We start from the raw sequence: 6018 nt of genomic DNA, 5'->3' as shown, positions 1-6018 counted from the left end.
CATACACATATACACATATACACATATCTACATATCTATATATCTATATATATATATATATATATATATATATATATATATATATATCTATATCTATATATATACATATATATATAAATATATATATATATAATGTGTAGCAAGTGGTATGACATCAAAAAAGAATAACACACCAGAAAAAATCCACTTTACGACCGGTTTTGTCCTTTAGGGACCCATCAGGCGAAGGAAGGAATAGAACCCCGGATCTTCGTGTCACGAACCTGAGCCCGTACCACTCGACCACAGTGATTCTACTGATGGTGTAAAGCGTATTAATCGGCTTTGAATAATTGTCATTAAGGGCGTTATACGCCATTAATGTAGAATCAGTCGTTGTCTATAATAATAATAATATTAATAATAGTGATGTATTCATATTGAGCTGCACACCAATTTTGAAGTAGATAATTTGATGTAGAAGTTGAAGAAACAGATGAAAGTAGTGTCTGCCAGTCTCTTTCTATCGCATGACTCCTTTTGATTCAAGTTTACTATTGGTACAAAAACGTGTCAGGTTCGAATGATCCTTTTTTACAGAAATTAAAATAAGGGGATATGTAATTGTCGGATGTGACATCACCTCATGTGTAACAGCTCTTGAGTAACACCTTATGTGCATCATACCCCCCCGACTCCCCTCCCTCCCCCGCCCCAATAAAGCCCGTATGTTATATGACGCACTTCTATATATAACTGCATCGCGGGAGCATCATCATAATCATGAATCATTTGTCTATGATTATATTTAGACGTTCAGGTAACTTACATTCGCTAATTAGTCGTAATTTCTTCAAGTCCGAATTTAAAAACTGAAGATATAGTAACACACATACACTGGGCTTACTTATATTAACCATTAGTTTTGTATGTGAACTTGTTGTCGACTTCCAACTTGATATAGGCTAATATTACAACTGAAGGCATCTTCCTTTTCTCTTTTTCTTTTTTAAAGACAAAAGTAGGAACTCGCTTTGCAACATTTGTACGGAATATTATACTGCGCATAGCGAGACTAGCTGAGACTAGGAGGGTCATTAGCTACCTTTCTTATATTACAGGCTACGTTAGGCTATTCTCATTAATCGTGATATAAAGCTGAAACACATACCTGTTGTATCGGTTAATATGAACTGTAATGTAACGTCTCAACAAGGTGTTCCAATTAGGATTTTGAAGAGAAAAAACAAGAAGGTTACTCGATCTGTTAACAGGCCATTGCCGTGATATTCTATTGAAATATATGGCTGTGGTTGAATTGCAGTTTACATAGGGTTTTGTTGCCGATATGAAAACTTGAAATTTCAAAAGATATACATTTGTCACGCAGGTAACTATTTACCATAGGTCACAGTGGGTGAGCAAAATCAAAAGTAAGCTCAAAGTGAGTCAATTTTACTGCCAAGAACAACGGTTATCAGAATGTATTGACGTCAATCGGTATAGTATACGTAAATATAACTTATACAGCATGTTGTTACTCTGGTTTCACGCAAATACGGCGATCATCAGACAAAGCGGTCGTTAGACCTCAGTTCTTCCTAGCACGGCTGGGTGGTCTGTTACCACGGCGACATTTTGCGCTCGGGTTTTTTGGTTTCGATGATAATCGTAACCATGTAGTCATGCAGTCGGATGAGTATATGCGATTATAAACGTGTGTGCGTGTGTGCTTGTAAACACGTTATCTCAAGACGGGAAGCTTGGACCAATTTCATATTTCGTGTGTTGGAGAACCACATTAGGGAAAAAACCTATTGTTTTATGGTGGAGGTCAATGGTCATTTGGGGTCACCAAGGGTCAAATTGTGAAAAAAAAATTTTGTAAACATGATATCTCACGAAGGAAAGCTTGGACGAGTCTCATATTAAGTATGTAGTTGTGGGAAACGTTATGTATAAGAAGCCTACTTTTTTGTGGAGGTCAAAGGTCATGGCTAAATTGTGGAACCTTGTTTCATAATCTATCGTGCCTCATAAGCATACGGGGCTGTTGGCGATATTTTTCGCACACCATTTTCAGCTAAAAGACAAGATAAATAATAAGTAGCAGTGAGGTACTGCACAGGCTTAGGACTCGCACACAAGCGCGTACTAGCGACTGTATAGTATGTGCTTTATTCTAGAGAAGCATTTATGTAACAGAAGCCAAGCTATCTTCGTAGGTATTTTTGCAGATGTTTTATTTGTATTTGTTTGAGGCACTACAGTATACGCCTAGCTACTTATTTACGATTCTGCGACGTTTGTTCATCACTTACTTTTGGTGGAAAAAAAAGTTATAATTTTATATTGCACAGAAACATAATTTTCCAACGTGCAATAACGTAGCACCATGTATCTGCCTAGGTGCCTATAATCTTTGTTCATTGAAAGTATTGATGCTGTAGATCTGTACTATGGAGATTGCGTTTTGGCGAGTAGACTTTTAGTAACGGTCGCCAAATAGCGAGTACATTCAAACACATTTGTCAGGCCTGAAAACTTTAAAAAATGAATTCTCATGGTAGAAGTCATACAAACTTTTCATAGGCTACATGGTGTATGGATTTGCCATATTGAGTACTAGAATCCTGTGGCTTGTGAGGTCAAACCTCATTTGAGGTCACCAGAGTTCAAACTCTGAAAAGCCTTTTACATGATATCTAACGATGGGAATCGTAGATACTTCTCATACTTGGTGTGGATGAATCACATTGAGTACAAGACCCCTATTGTTTTTGGCGGATATGTGAGGTGGAGTCAAGAATTGCCACGCACAGTAGACTGACCTGTGTTCACCATTTCATAGTGTAATTGTACATCAACAGAGTGGTTCCTGCAATTTATATTGTAACAGCTATTTCTGGTTCAAAAGCAGAAAGTCTATAGTGCAATGAAGCCATCGAAACCGCAATGCGTTTCGCATTCTGGTTGAGTAATGACGCATTCACACGGTGACGAACAATGGTGATATAGTTCATTCACGGTGTTCGATATATATATATATATATACATATATATACATATATATATATATATTTATATATAAATATATATATATATATATAAATATATATATATATATATATATATATATATCTATATATATATATATAAATATATATAAATATATATATATAATGCAGTGCATAAATTAATGTAAAATTCCATAGGTCACTTGATCAAAGGTCAAATTTTGCCAAATGTGTGTTGGAATGTGCATCGACCAACTAATCCTAAACCATGGCCGACGGACATCAAACTTGGTGGATGTGTTCCTGGCCATACTAATGCATAGACTCTGTGAATTATGGCGTCATTTGAGCCAAGCTCAGAGGGCATTTAAACGAAATAACAGAATTGCATCGGGTGTACCAAAGTCTCAAACCAATGCAGATACTAGACTGTGAAATGTCAAAGGTTACATGGTGACTCCAGGTCAAAGGGTCAAACGTTGCCGGCAAGTAAGTGCGCTTTTATAAAAATGTGTGTGGGGGAGGATGTGCCAATACACTTTCCATAGAAACTATTCCCTTGGATGCTATGAACATGCCAACATGAAAACAATTGTATGTGTGATAACCATAGAGAAAGTAATGGCTGTTTGAATGAATTGATTTAAATGACTGTCAAACACCTTGGTCATCCATAGTCGCACATAGAAGATTGAGATTTTTCGGTCATGTAGCAAGACTCCAGGAGGACGTTCCAGGCAAAGGTTGCTTTAAGAGAAGTATTGAGACATACTGCTAAACCGGTAGGAATTGATTTGAATGACTGTCAAACGCCTTGGTCATCCATAGTCGCACATAGAAGGAAGGCCCGTGACTACCTTGCTTGGAAAAAGAAAGTCGCAATTTAAGGACGTTATACATTAACAATTTCGAGGAAGCAATAAACCTTGCACAAGATCGTGATACGTGGCGGAGGTTAATCACTGAGCATGTCGGATAGACGAGACTCAACTTACTACTACTACCAGTGGCGTAGGAAGGTACTTTTGAGTGGGGGGGGGGGGCTGAAGACTGATGGCCGGCCTTGGGGAGGGGTCTTAGTGGAGGGGGTGACCCCCTCCCCTTTTTTGCATTACCAGGTGGCCTCAGATGCAATTTGGTGCAATATAGCACACTTCAACACCCACTCCATTTTGTAAATAATTTTGCATTTTCACCTGGCCTTAGATGCAATTTGGTGCTCCAAATGAGATTTTTTTCTGCCAAAATGTTCTGAGCACCAAGGGCAGCGGGAATAGCATAAATGAGTAAAATGACGAATGTTGTTATCATTTATTGAGAAATGAAAAAGGGGTTTTCTGACTTGCGAAGCGGGGGGGGGGGCGGAATGATACTTTCGCCCCCATATTTTTCACTGCCCCCCCTGGTTCCTACGCCCTTGACTACTTCTACTGTTTAAAGAGTCTTAATAACTAAAATATCAACGGTCATGAGGTCAGTGAGTTCATGGCTCGTGCACTTTAATAACTTGATGGGCATGCCTCCACTGAGAGTAATGACATCTAAGCGGTCATGTGACCAAATTTTGAAATGAGAACTGCAACGTCATGGAATACCTATACTTGATTATTTCGTTAACAAAAGGAAACACATGTTTGTTTGTTTTTAATAAAATAGCTATCTGTATTGCCTCTTTTCGAACAACACCAGCAGCAACATTTCTATCGTACATTATATAATTGTTCCCAATACAAACATATTAGTAATAGCAAATTGGCATAGGTACATGTAACGGTTTCTTTCCGTCTCACAAAATTAATGTTTACCTTCACTCACCGAATCACAGTTTACAATTATACAAGCAGTATGCATGGGTTTTTACATAAATATCACTCACTTGATATATAAAAACACCTGCAGTGAATCCTCAACTTAGAAGAAAAATGAATAGCCTATATGCCTATTTGTTCATACACTGTACATAGACAATTGAAATGTTATGCAACTTGATGCATATATATGCAGAGATAATGTACCTCGAGATGTATATGGCACACATACATAAACGAAATGTTTAGCTAGTGGTATATATAACAAATTATTAAAAATGAACACCAGAAAAATTCCACTTCACGATCGGTTTCGTCCTTTCCCAAGTCGGCTATAGGTTTCCCTCTAAAAAATTGGCAAATCTGTGTACATTGTCAGATTCAAAAGCATCAGAGGTGCATTCTGTACAGTTGTAACACCTGCATAAGTCTACGCTTTCATTGAGTAATTGAAAGCACTCAAACTAGGCTACCTGTGGCTTATTGGTATACAGTAGACTAATGGCCTTCTTTAATTTACTGAATTCGAACCACTGGACGTACAATCAGAGTCAATAGCCTCTTTGCATAGAGTGTGGCGTGCATATAAAGCCGGGTCAGGGTTCGAGGGGTTGGAGGGTTTTTTCACTGTTCCGGAATTTCCAACTCATATATATATATATATATATATATATATATATATATATATATATATATATATATATATATATATATATATATATATATATATATATATATATATATATATATATATATATATATATATATATATATATATAAACACTTCATGAACTATACAGTAATCTAGCCTAAGGTATCGTCCTCTTCTCCGTTGGAAGTATCATGGATGATTACCACAGATGGTGACGAAAACGAGCTCGTAAAATTCTCATTTATTACAAAGGAACTCAAAGAAACGTTCTCCGGTGAATGTCTGTCGTCTTCTTCCTGTTAGAAGAATTGAAGAATTGTTTAGTCTTTCTTTATATATTGCCTCATGAGCAAACAGGCAATACACCTGTTTACTTGATGTTTACCTATATGGCCGTACCGACTGTGATAACACCAACATTTGTAAAAAAATCGCCTGCCGTGACACCACAAGTTCACTTCTCTCTGTTAAAAGATTTAAGCCTTTAACTTGAGTCATTTAAACATCTCCCCTACCCCCTCTATCAACCCTAAACTAAAAAACTTAAAGTAGTTAGGTACAC

The 6018-nt window shown here is 37.1% G+C and overlaps 1 protein-coding gene across 1 annotated transcript in view; it reads right to left on the bottom strand.

Annotated features, from left to right (window-relative positions):
- LOC139958563 (uncharacterized) overlaps positions 1-1338 on the bottom strand; it is a 22705-nt gene extending 21367 nt beyond the window's left edge. Inside the window, exon 1 of the mRNA XM_071955702.1 lies at positions 1151-1338. The gene's annotated coding sequence lies outside the window, so the exon portion shown is untranslated. The remainder of the gene's footprint in view (positions 1-1150) is intronic.
- Positions 1339-6018: the final 4680 nt, after the last annotated feature.

The sequence above is a fragment of the Apostichopus japonicus genome, chromosome 18 (assembly GCF_037975245.1).
Source record: "Apostichopus japonicus isolate 1M-3 chromosome 18, ASM3797524v1, whole genome shotgun sequence".
Taxonomy (NCBI): Eukaryota; Metazoa; Echinodermata; class Holothuroidea; order Aspidochirotida; family Stichopodidae; genus Apostichopus; species Apostichopus japonicus.
Note: the sequence above shows the minus strand (reverse complement) of the source record. Positions and strands in the feature narration are given on the sequence as shown.